Genomic DNA, 12,643 nt, shown 5'->3' with positions numbered 1-12,643 from the left:
GGAAGTGCAGCCACATGCCAGCAGTGGCTCAGGCCAGAAGCTGGAGGGCACTAGACCATGCTTCTCTGCTTGGCTGGAGCAGACAGGTTGGGTCAAGGTTAGCCCACTCATCCTGGGAGGGTGGATTTGTGGGGCAGGTGCAAAGCATCCTGGGATGGATGCTGGAGGACTGTGAGTTAACTTGAATCTGGAGGGATTCTGGGACAGAAGTTCAATAAACCAATTTAACTTAAATCAGTTAAGTCTGATACTACATCCACCCAGGTTTATCTTAAACCTGTGTCAGCCATTTTGAAAACAGTTTATATGCACTGAACTTCTGTTTTGTTACAGATTTGGACTGGTTTCTGATCACTTATACCAGTTTATGTGTAATTTATGTCCCTAGCCTTTATGTATAAGTGAAAACTGAAGGGGAATACTTGGAATAACACAGAACCCATATGAAAAGGCATACTATGGGTATGCCTGAATAGACTGAACCAGATGATCTTCCAAGGTTCCTTCTGTCCTTACAATCTATGAATCCATGGAACAACATGAGAATCCCTACGACTATGATTCCCAACCAGTGGATTGTGGCAGTGTGGGTTGCCTCAAGATCTTTTCAAGAGTGCTAGAGGGTGCTATATAATAGGCCTGTGTGAAGCAGCTAGTATTCACTTGGATTCAAATTCAGCCAATTTGGGGGACAGTGATTCGATTCAGTGATTTGAATCACTGTCCCAAATCAATTCAGCCAAATCTAATTCAGAGATTAAGCTGCCACCAAATTGGCCAAATCTTCGAATCAAGCAGGCCCCATCCCCTGCCCACTTTCCCAGCCCTGTCAATGGCTGCCCCACCTAGCCCCAGTGCCCTGGAACTTAAAAAAAAGTCCCGCACTCACCGACAGGGGGAATCATCACTGCCCCCACTGTCCTGTACTCCATGGGGGGGGGGGGGCTCTTCCATGATCCCCCAGAAGCCCTGACAGCCTCTGCAGCAGCTGGTAAGTGCGGGGTTTGGGGTTTGGGGTTTTTTTTTAAAGAGCTGGGACACGGGCTGGGTGGGGCAGCCATTGACAGTGCTAGGAGAGTGGGCAGGGGTTGGGGGGCACTCAGAGGCTCTAGGGGAGCAGGAGGGGAATAGGGCCTGGTGGGGGTCTCCACATGGTCCTCTCCCCCAGGTCCCTTCCCCCCGCCCCCTACTTACCAGCACGGAGTCCGGGTCCAGCTCCCTGCGGCAACGAGTGGGGACTACCTAAAACTCCAAATCTCTCTGAAGCTCTCTGAATCTTTTACAAATCAATTCAGAGAGCTTCAGATCAATTCATACCTTTTTACTGGTCTCCCGATTTGATATGGATTCAAAGATTTGGCCACCAAATCAGGCCAAATCTCCTCTAAATCAAATCAGCACAGCCCTCCAAAGCTTTGCACAGCCCTACTACATAATATGAGCATTGGTATGTGTGCAAACATGATTCACAAGGTAAAGACAGAGGCTGTGTGTAGATGAAACTAGGGACGTGTGTTTATGACTTTAAAGTGGTTAAATGCTTTTCCACCACTTTAATGGTGTTGATGTTTGCACGCATCAGCAGTGTATTGCACAGTAATTCCAGCTGCTGTAGAAAATTCGGTAGCGTAATGCTGTTTAAATAACTTGGGGTGCAGCAAACTAAAACTCGTTCAATGACTTTTAGTTTGCTGCCCTACAGCTGCAGAGTAAAGCACCGGGCTCCACGCAGCTCAAGGGCTCTGCAGAAAGCTTGTGCAGGTAGCCTGGCAGCAGCCCAGAAAGGCAGGCTCCACCCAAGGAAAAAAAAAAAAGCAGCGAGCCTGACCTTCCCTGCCCCGAGCCAGCCTGCCTGGCTTCCTGAGCTGTGCAGCAGCATGGTGCTTCCCTCTGCAGCTGCAGTCCCCTGGGGACAACCTGAGCCGGGTGCCTGCAGGCAGGTGCCACTTGGGGGGGAGCCGCCGCTGCTGTGGAAGGAAGGAACAGCCGATTCTGCAGCCCAGGTACTGCTCCTCCTGCCAGCAGCTCACCCTCTCCTCCCCAGCACCAGAGAGACAGGCAAGGTCGGGTGTGTGCACAACATGGGGGTTTAAAGGGCACTAAATTGAAGCAGTGTTTTAAAAAACCTACCACTTCAATTTAGGGCCCCCATTTCATCTATGCATGCCCAGGGATTTCAAATAAGAATTCATAGTGTTAAAGTATTCTGACCTGTTGTGGTCTTTGAGTTCTTTGTAACAGAAGAATTGTTCTATTATTTCCTAGTATTCACAAAAAAAAAGTAAAAACTAAAATTTGGCAGTTTATGAGGGGTGCGTTGAGCCTAATGAGGTGTTCCTTGATTCAAAAGAAGTTGAGAATCACTGCCCTAAAAGGAGGTAGAACCATTGACCTGATGGCTGTGTCCCAGAACTAGGTAACCAGGCTTTACTCAGTAATGTTCTATCTGATAACTTGTATACTTTGTAATTATAGCTGCTAATGAATTGTCATAAAATCCTCTTTAGTAAGGCTGCTTTAATTAAGCAAGCTTGGAAATTAGATGTGACCTGACCCTTCATATAACAAATTTTAATAAAAGAATTTTATTCCCCTCCAAAAAAATTATTCCTAGACCTATACCAGGATAAGACCAGGTAAAAGGACTTGGATAGTAAGAATATTATCATACTTTGTTTGGAAGAGTTTTACTCACTCTCTTTCTCCTTTTAGCTGTCCATACTAAAGCATGGGTGAATTCTCCTTTAGCATTTAGCACAGCTGCAATATGGAGTTTTGTCCAGCTAATTTTTCAGAACTTATGCTTGCAGATGTGCACTTGTGTATCTGTAGGACCAGAGTGAAGACTACTGCACATGCTCAGTAGCCTAACTCCCAGGCTAACTCTATGGCCCAGGAAGGCAGGCTCTGCCTTGTAAGGGAGCAAATTCTGTATTTCAGCCCCTATTCCCAAGGCTACTCATTCATTTTGCCCAATTACTCTTTAATGCCAAATGCATCATAGACACTAATCTATATCTGGAGTCATGCCATTTGCAGTCATGGCCCAGTGGAGCTACATCACTGAAAGTGGAAAAACTGTGATCTGGTGGTAGATGGGGTAATCTGAAAATAAATGGCTCTGCAGCCCTTAATATGACCACTTTTTCCTCTATATAAACTATATGTGTGTCGTGGTGTCAGAGAGGTGTGAGCTCAAGATAGAGTTAGCCAGCATCCCAAGAGGAGAGTGAACTAGTAACATGGTGCATCCACATGAGACATTTACTTCAGAGTAGACTAATGAGCTCTGCAGTAAATTTCTTGTGTCTACACATGAGGCTCTATTAGGCCTCAGGAAACTGATTAACTCTGACACAGGGTAGCACTTATAAATACAAGTACTATCCTGCTATGGAGTTTTTTTATACCCAGCAATGCATGTGTAGACAGTGGCCTGGCTGACTGGGGCATGAGGGTGCTTCAGTGCAAGAGCTGGATAGCCCCACACTGAAGCACCCTCATGCCCCAGCCAGCTTATCACAAAACATTGAGCTGGGTTGAAACAGCCCTGGGCTGGCAGGCTGACCCCTCAGGTCCCCTGCCAACCGGGGCTGTTCCAACCCAGCTCAACATGCTGTGGTTCTGGGCACACATGTAAACACAGTGCTCAGGAGCAATGTAGTCCACCACAATATCTGCTGGAGTTCACTGCTGTGCACTAATAGCACATGTAGACATGCCTACATAGTGCTGGAAAATGATGAGTATTGTACACATGCAGGCTCATTTTCTGAACAGAAAATCAGAGACTTTGAGGTTTGCTTCTACCAATTCACTAAGCGTTCTTTTCCTCACTCCAAATACAGAGACACGCTCCTTCCTGTCAGAAATTGTGGGCCAGGTTTTTAAAAGGCCCCTCCTGCATGAAGAAGTACTATAAAAGAAACACTACTCAAAGGTTTTCCAGATAGCACAGTTGGGGCATCTATTCTACTGCCATAGGGAAGAGAGTTTCAGGCCAGGAGAAACCATGTGAAGAAGCTTGCTGTCTACTCCCAAAGGCACATATGAAGTTTTCATGATCACTCCATAATGCAAAAAGCACACGTACAGTTGGAAGTGTGAGCTCTGTTCCATCCATTTTTGGTAGCACCAAAAATGATTAGGGGTCTGGGAGGCAAGATTTCAAAGAAAATGCCAACAGGACTAGGGTTGGTTAGTCTGGAGAAAACAAGACTGAGGGGGTATTTAGTAACAGCCTTCAAATACCTGAAGGGCAATTATAGAGAGGATGCAGATGAGATTTGGTCTGCGGCTACTGGGGACAGGACTAGGAGCAATGGTCTCAAACTTCAGCAGGGGAAATTTAAGTTGAGGATTACGAGGAACTTTTGACTGTGAGGGTGGTGAAGTATTGGAATAGGTTACTTAGAAACTGTGGTAATCTCCATTCTTGGAAGTTTTCAAAAACAGGTTAGACAGACACTTTCCTGGGGTGGTTTAGTTAGGGATGCTCCTGCCTTGAGCAGAAGGCTGAATTAACTGACCTTTTGAGGTCCCTTCTAGCCCTACTTTCCTACAATCCTATACCAGATTCAAGTGTGTAGAGTGGTGTGTTGCGTGTTTGATCCTTATTTATACTGGTGTAAATAATCTCTAGAAAATCATAATACCTATCTATAAGAATTAATCACATTTCACTTCGTAGGAAAGACATGTTTATATGAACAATTCAGTCCTTCAGTCTGATTTAGCATCTCGCATCACTCCACCGCATTGAGAACATCATATCATCAATAACATGCAAAAACAACTTTATATTCTGAAAGATATTTTGTTCCTTCTCCTCACCTCTCCACTTGAAACAGACCTCATAATCCATGTAGAAATCCAAGTAAATTATTGTCCTGTTTAATCAAAGATTAGAAGGAAAATTAATTTCATCATCCATCTCCCCTCAAAGATATCTCTGGGTCAACTGTTTATAAAACTAAAGCTATTAACTAGATGATGAAGGAATTCTGCCAAGAACAGTACATGACTGCTCCCACAGGATCTCTAAATACCACTAATACCTTCTTCAATAAAATTAATCCTTGTTCATTAATGCAAAACACTGAACAAAATCTACACGCTTTATGCTGACAGCATAGCTAGAACTAGCCATGCAACATTAACATGTAGGAAAATGCCAGGGCAAGATTTTTTTTAGCAAGCTCATTTATGAGAAGTTTTGAAAAAGATGCTTTCTTCCTTGCTTATATATTAATTTGTGCTTGTTCTTTATCATGAGAAAATTTCATGCTATAATTGTTAAGGAGATCCAGCTTGCCACATACACCTAGTTCCAGGCTGAACAGATAGATGTTATTATCATCTATTTTATTTCCTGACTTTCAGCACCTGAAATAACACAACCTATGCCATCTCAGCTAATTGTTAGTAAGTATTGCCATGACATAGTACCTGTCTGGATGCCCTGGAACCCAGCTTCCACTGAAAAGCGTACTGGAATCTCAAGTGCTCCATTGCTACTGGAATGAAATGAAATTTGAAGAACATGTTCAGATAGTTGTAGTAACTTAAAAACCCTCAGGCCTATTTACATCTACTGACAGGGCATGTCTATATGAGATGTTTACTGCAGAGTAAACTAATTAGCTCCACGATAAACATCTCAGCATCTACATGTGTGGCCCTATAAGGCTGCAGGAAACTAATAAACTCTGCAGCAGGTTAGTACTAGTAAATATAAGTACTATACTGCTGTGGAGTTTCTTCATGCACAGCAATGCATGTGCAGATGCTGACCCAGACTGCAGAGGCTGCAGGGGCCTCAGTGCAGTGCCCACACCACCTACCCCAGCCAGCCCCTCCACAGGCTGACCCACTGGACCCTTTGCCAGTCAAGGCTGCTCTGACCCAGCTCAACATGCTGCAGTCCTGGGCACACTTGTAAACGCAATGTGCACTGGAGTTTTTTCTGCACCTTAATATTCACATATAGATGCACCCACTGATGAGTTAGGCAAAGCAAGATGCTAAATTGGTGAAGAAAGTGGGTCTAAGAAGGTGTTTGTTAACATATAGACCTATTTTGACTTAAACATTCTTCATTGTTCTTTTACTTGTTTTTACCTCCCATTCTTGGAATAGAAAATTTAATACCCCTTGCTGTGGCAGTTTCAAGACTGATACTGGAGACGTAGATCCAGAATCAGAGGTAAATGTGACTAGAGGGAGTCAATGTGTAACTTGTAATAAGAAGATAGAAAAAAGGGATTTAGCATGAAAAGTAACTAATTAAGGCAAAGTAGTCCATTCTCCACTGTAACTGACACTTTCTTGTGTCTACTTCTTGCCTGTCAGCAAGGAAGCTCCACTAATTTAGGTTCCTTTCACTTCCTCATTCATGAACACTGAAGCAATAATCTAAAAAAATGGTCTTTATGTTGTTTATCTTTGGGGTTTGGAGGAGGTAAACCATACTTTGCCTAAACAATGGACTTGGCAAAGCGGGGAAATACTCTTTCCCATTCTCCTTCCACTTTTGGTTGGCTCTCGAGGGGGTGAGACCATGTGGAATCCCAGTTATGATGCCACATGACAGGGAAACCCCTGCTACCCAGGCTATGGAATGCTTACATGATGTGTTAGCTGAAACTTGTGCTCCCTTGAAAGGGCCCCATTACTTCAATATCTATTTTTTCAGCTAACAATGTAGAATATTGTCTTCTCCTTGCCCTCTGGTTCGTCAATGGTTGAAATACTGCAGAAATGTTAACGCTCATCATGTTTCCTTTTCACCCCTATTGAAAAAACTATTAAAATACAAAGATAAATACAAAGACTTTCTATATGCTTGTACTGTGCCTGGATCACAGAGACCCCAGTTGGGAGATACATGGATACCATTACAAGATAAATACATTTATTGAGAGAAGAGCCTGATTCCTGTTCCTTGTTCAGTTGTGGACATGACATGCAATCTCAGATAAGTTGTGTTAGGATGAAATTGTCCAAAGCACCTAATTAATCAAGACTTATACATCGCATTTTCAAAAGTAGGCATCTGTAACAGACAGCCAAAGGCTCCTGTTACTTTAGGAGTGAAGGAGCAGCAAAGAGAGCCTCAGGCAGGGAAAGCTGCTCATTATGACCTGCCAGGGAACAGGTACTCAGGGTTTTACCTAATACAAGCAGTTACTGCAGAACTAGCTGTGCTGCAGTAGCACCAAGGGCTACAGCCCTGCATGGGAGACAACAATAGGAGCACAGAACAGACCAGCAGTAGTAAGTCATACTGGGGCTCAGCTGGAAAACTGCACCTGACTGGATGGGGACAGGGACAGGGAGATGTATAAACACCGGCCCCGAGTCAGGAATCCAGGCTGGCCCTGGAGGCTGCAGAGGAATGCAGGAAAGCATCCAGCTGGCACTGGGGCTATCTGGAGGAAGGCAAACACAGTGCTGCTGCCCTACAGGGGAATGTTACCTAGAGGAAGGGGAAGCAGGTAGCTGCTGTTTGTGTTTTGGACTCAGGGGGAGTTTAGTGTTAGCCAAAAGATTTACTCCTTGGTTACAGTTTCTACTGGCAATTTGGGCATGGGTGAAAGGGTAGTGTGTGGAGGCCATGGCAGAATGCCTGAGGGGTGCCTGGGAGTTTAACACACAATGGGGTGTCAGGGGCATGCTAGTGGTTAGAGCTCTGCTAGAGCCCTTAATTCAGGACTTAGAGCTGAGGGAGAGGTTGAAGCCTAGAGAGAGAAAGTGGGAAAGGCTGGAGCCTAGTTAGGACAGGAGCTGGACATGGGTCAGGGGTCCAGTGTCCAGGAAGGGCAGAGCCCCAGCCATGGGGTCTTGTGCATGAGAATGAAGGGCACAGGGGTCAGGGGCCCAGAGAGAGCCAGAGTGTACTTGTTGCCCAAGGCACGGCAGAGACAACCTAGAGGCGTGAGATCAGGGGCAGTGGCCTACGGCCCAAGTAGGGCAAGACTTAGGATGGGACCCAGAATTCAGGTGAGATCAAAGGAGCAGAGGCTGTGATAGCTGTGGCCTTAATAAGGTTGTAAAGTTTTGAGATGGCCTGATATTGGATTGTGGCCAAGCATCCAACAAAGTCATTATTTGGTATTGTCTGTGAGGCATAGACATAGCTACAGGGGAGATCAAAGGCTGTGATTATCACTTAAGGCAAACATGTGCCCTGGGAGAACTAGCTGGCATCTAAAGGAACTGGGGCTTACTGTAAGACAATTAGGCAGCCACCCTTCCAAACAAACAAGTGTGGCAGGTGAATGAGAAGAGGAGGGTACCCTGGAGCTGGACCAGGGTAAGGGTAGAGTGGCCACCAGGGAGCATCCAGCCAGCCCTGGAGCCCAAACCTGGTTACAGCCTCTGAGAAGTGACGTTTCACTGGAAGTCAACAAGTGAGCAAACAGGGGCAGCAAACAGGGCAGTTTGCAGTCAGTTTGCTGAGAGCAAGAGGAGGAAGGGGAAGAATAAGAGGATCAAGGCACCAGATCTTACTCTGGGAAGGTAAGTGAGCCAGGGTTTCCTGTGTGTTTGGCTTGCTGAATGTTTATTTGGTGGGCTGTGTGTTTGGGCATGTGCTCTGAGCATCTGGGAATACCTCTAGCTGAGTGATTCCTAGGTGATTGATGCATGTGTTTGACAAAATCCCTAACAAGGGGGCAGAGCTAGTCCAAGCTTAGCAGGGTATAAAAGGAGACTCACTCTGAGTGAACAGGAACAGCAAACAAGGCATTTTGTAGGCAGTTCATAAGTCAGTTTGCAGGTCAATTTACTGTCCCCAACTTTGAAGGGGAGCCTTTAAGGTAAGTTCTTTCTTTAATTAAGAGCAGATAACCTAAATCTGTTTAGGTTAAGTAGCTAAAACTCAGCAGCTAGAGCAATACTTAAGCCCCTTGCTTAACTAGAGTCCATAGTGGGCAGAGGTTGCTAGGGAGTTTGACTGGAAACTCTCTCTATCACTTTCCTTCCCTGCAAGCTTGATGAGAGGACGCAGGGAAAGGGGAACCATTCAGGACTAAGGAGCAATGAACAGGCCAGTTTGCAAAGGAGTTTGCTAGGGAAGGTCTGGTTAGAAAGAGGAGCAGGAAGAGAGAGGCAGCGGATTAAGAGACTCAGAGAAATAGCTGAGGTCACTGCAATGCCACTGCCAGCTATTCCTCTGCTAGCACCTATGAGGTGTCTGTTCAGGCATGAACACCCACCATCAAGGCTTCTACCCAGGTCCTGGTTTGATACTGTGGAAACTACAGCTTTCAAGTTCCTTCCACTGAAAACCAGATGGGGGAGTGCCTGTGATGTGCGTGGTGTCTCCTGGTGGAGTCCCTCAGGATGCAGGCAAGAAAGCTACAACAGGAGGTGGCAAGGTTCCAAAGCACCCTTCATCATGAGGGCTTCTCCTTCAGTACTGGAGGAGACTTCTAGGACTGTGAAGGAAGGACTGCCAGAAGCAGCACTAGAGATCTTCATCTCCACCTGCACCAGTTTGCCTGGAGAATGAATATGGAGCCCTAGCAAAAGAGGAAGATGAGAACTTCCTGTTGGTGGAGGAGGACTGACCAGGCATCCCCAAGGTTGGGAGGATTGAGACCGCTACTACCAAGAGGTAGTGACAAGTAGTGGTGGTTGGAGATTCCCTTCTGTGGAAAATGAAGGCATCCATCTTCTGGCCTGACCTGCTGCTGCTTGCAAACAGCCTGGATCTAAAATGCAACAGATAAATTTCTGAGACTCATCCGGTCACCCTCCGACTACTACCCCATGCTGCTCATCCATCTGAGCACCAATGATACTACCAGAGGTGATGCCGAGCAGATCAAGAGTGACTACATGGCTCGGGGTGCAAGGGTGAAGGGGGAAAGTGGCTCAGGTGGTGTTCTCCTCAACCCTTCCAGTCAAAAGGAAGAGCCTAGGCAGGAGCAGACACATCCTGCAAATCAATGTATCACTGTGAAGATGGTGTCACTAGCAGGGATTTGGCTTTTTTGACAATGGGAAGTAGTTCCAAGAAGAGAGATTTCTAGGAAGAGACAGGATCTTAATGAAGAAAGGGAAGAGCATCTTTGCAGGCAGGCTTGCTAACCTAGAGAGGGAGAGCTTTGCTTGAGGTTTACCAGGGGATGGAGACCAAAGCCTTGAGGTAAGTGGGGAAGTGAGTAACCTGAAGGAAGTAGAAGCAGGAGGAAGCAACAGGGGAAGCCTTCTCATTCTTTCTGAGAAAGTAGGGCAATCAGCTAGTTACTCAGATGCGTGTACATGAATTCACAAAGCCTGGGAAACAAGCAGAAACATGGAAGTCCTTGCATAGTCACAGAACTGTGATGTGATTGGAATAACAGAGACTTGGTGGAAAAGCTCACATGACTGGAGTAGTTATGGATGGGAATAAACTGTCCAGGAAGGACAGACAGTGGAGAGGAGGAGGAGTTATGCTTTATGTAAAAGAACAGTTTGATTGATCAGACCTCCAATATGAAACTAGAGATAGGCCTGTTGAAAGTCTCTGGGTTAGGGTCAGACTAACAAGGGTGATGTCATGGTGGGGGTCTGCTATAGACCACCAGACCAGAAGGATTAGGTGGATGAGTCTTTCTTTAGACAGCTAGTGGAAACTTCCAGTACACCCCCTGTGCACCCCCTGAGAGTACTGGTGCACCCCCTGACAGCTCCCTGGTTAGGTGATGGGCGCAGAGGCTGGCAGGAGCACTGGTGCCCCCCCTGTGAGTGCTGGCCAGGGCATGGGGGTGCCAGGAGAATCGCCGCTGTCACTTCTGGGAGCACTGCTCATGCTTCTGGGTCAGTGTGATCGGCCGTGGGGGGACTCTCCCCCTCTCCCCATTAACTGACCCCCTGACCCAGGAGGCACCAGTAACCCATGCTAGCAAGTATGGCAGAAGAGCAGCCTGGCTTAGCAGGGAACTCTTCAGTGATCTAGAAAAGAAAGCCTGAAAGAAGTAGAAATGTGGACAAATGACTAGGGAGGAGTATAAGAGTATTGTTCAGACATGGAAGGATCAAATCAGGAAGTCCATGGGACTAAACAGGATGCACCTGAGAGTGCTGAAGGAGTTAGTCTAATCCTCCAATATGTCTAGGTCTCTGAATCCTAGCGCTACTCTCCATTGTATCTACTACTCCACCAAGCTTGGTGTCATCCACAAACTTGCTGAGGGGCAGCACCCGGCCTGTTAGCAACCCGCCAGCCCAGCACTGCCACACAGGGAATGACCAAGGCTCTCCACAGCTCAGGGGCTGCTTGCCCACTGGCAGCTTGCTCCCAGCCATGGGCAGCCTCCACCAAAAAAAATAAAGGATCAGGCCCCTCACTGTAACTATGATGGAAACCCCTAAATTAATATGGTGGGTTTCAACTAAAAACCCACTGTTTCAATTTAGGGGGCACAGAATGGAACCCTAAGGACTAGACCCCCATCACACGAACAAGCGCTCCTAGTTGCTTGGCCTTCTGAGGAGAACCTGGAACAGTGATCTACCCAACCTCCTTATGTAGTGCATGGGGAAAGTTAGGCAAAATGGGATCCAAAGCAGTCGGCATTCTTCATGAGACGTAACCTAGAGCTAACAGTATGAAATATTGAGGACAGAGGTATACTTATCAATAGGGATCCTGATTTTTTTTTTTTCCTCTGATTTTTAAAAAAAAAATCCCCAATTTCGGTTTTAAAAACATAACCCAAAATCCACATTTTTTCCTTCATTAAAATGAAACACCACTAATATCTATATCTAGATATTAATGTTGTTTCATATTAATTATGAAAGTGGATTTGGGGTTACTTTTAAACCAAAAATTGGGGATTTTTTTAAATCAGTGAAAACCAAGACCCTTGCTTATCAGGGAAGCATTTCCATCTATTTAGCATCCACACCCTGGAGGTCTTAGAAAAAATCATCAAGGAGGCCATCCTCAATGGACTGGCTAATGGCAACACCCTGAGGGACAGCCAGCATGGGTTTGTTGCAGGTAGATTGTGTTTGACCAATCTCATTTCCTTTTATGACCAGGTGACCTATCACCTGGACATGGGAGAAGAGATTGATGTCATATACCTTGACTTTAAAAAAACCTTCAATCTGGTATCCCATGATCAGCTTTTGGCAAATCTGGCCAACTGTGGCCTTGGGTCCACCACAATCCACTGGCTGGGGAATTGGCTCTGGTGTTGGACCCAGAGGGTAGTGGTTGAAAGAAGTCAATTGTCATGGTGCCCTGTGACCAGTGGGGTCCCTCAAGACTCTGTCCTTGGACCTATTTTGTTCAACCTCTTCATTAATGATGTAGACATTGTAGTCAGAAGCAGACTGGCCAAGTTCACTGATGATACCAAACTTTGGGGTAAAGCATCCACACCTGAGGACAGGATGGTAATCTAAGCTGACCTTAACAGGATCATTAAATGGGCGGATGAGGACCTGATGGTGTTTAACACCAAAAAATGCAAGGTTCTCCACCTTGGGAGGAAAAACCTGCAGCATGTTTATAGGCTCGGCAGTGCTACACTGGCTAGCACTATGGACAAGAACAACTTGGGGGTCAGGATTGACCACAAGATGAACATGAGCATTCAATGTGATGCTGCAGCCAGTAAAGTGAGCAAAATGCTGGCTT

This window comes from Gavialis gangeticus, unplaced genomic scaffold (assembly GCF_001723915.1).
Source record: "Gavialis gangeticus isolate Ggan-Ray unplaced genomic scaffold, GavGan_comp1, whole genome shotgun sequence".
In the NCBI taxonomy this organism is placed as follows: Eukaryota; Metazoa; Chordata; order Crocodylia; family Gavialidae; genus Gavialis; species Gavialis gangeticus.
The sequence above is the reverse complement of the archived record's forward strand: the minus strand, read 5'-3'. Positions refer to the sequence as shown.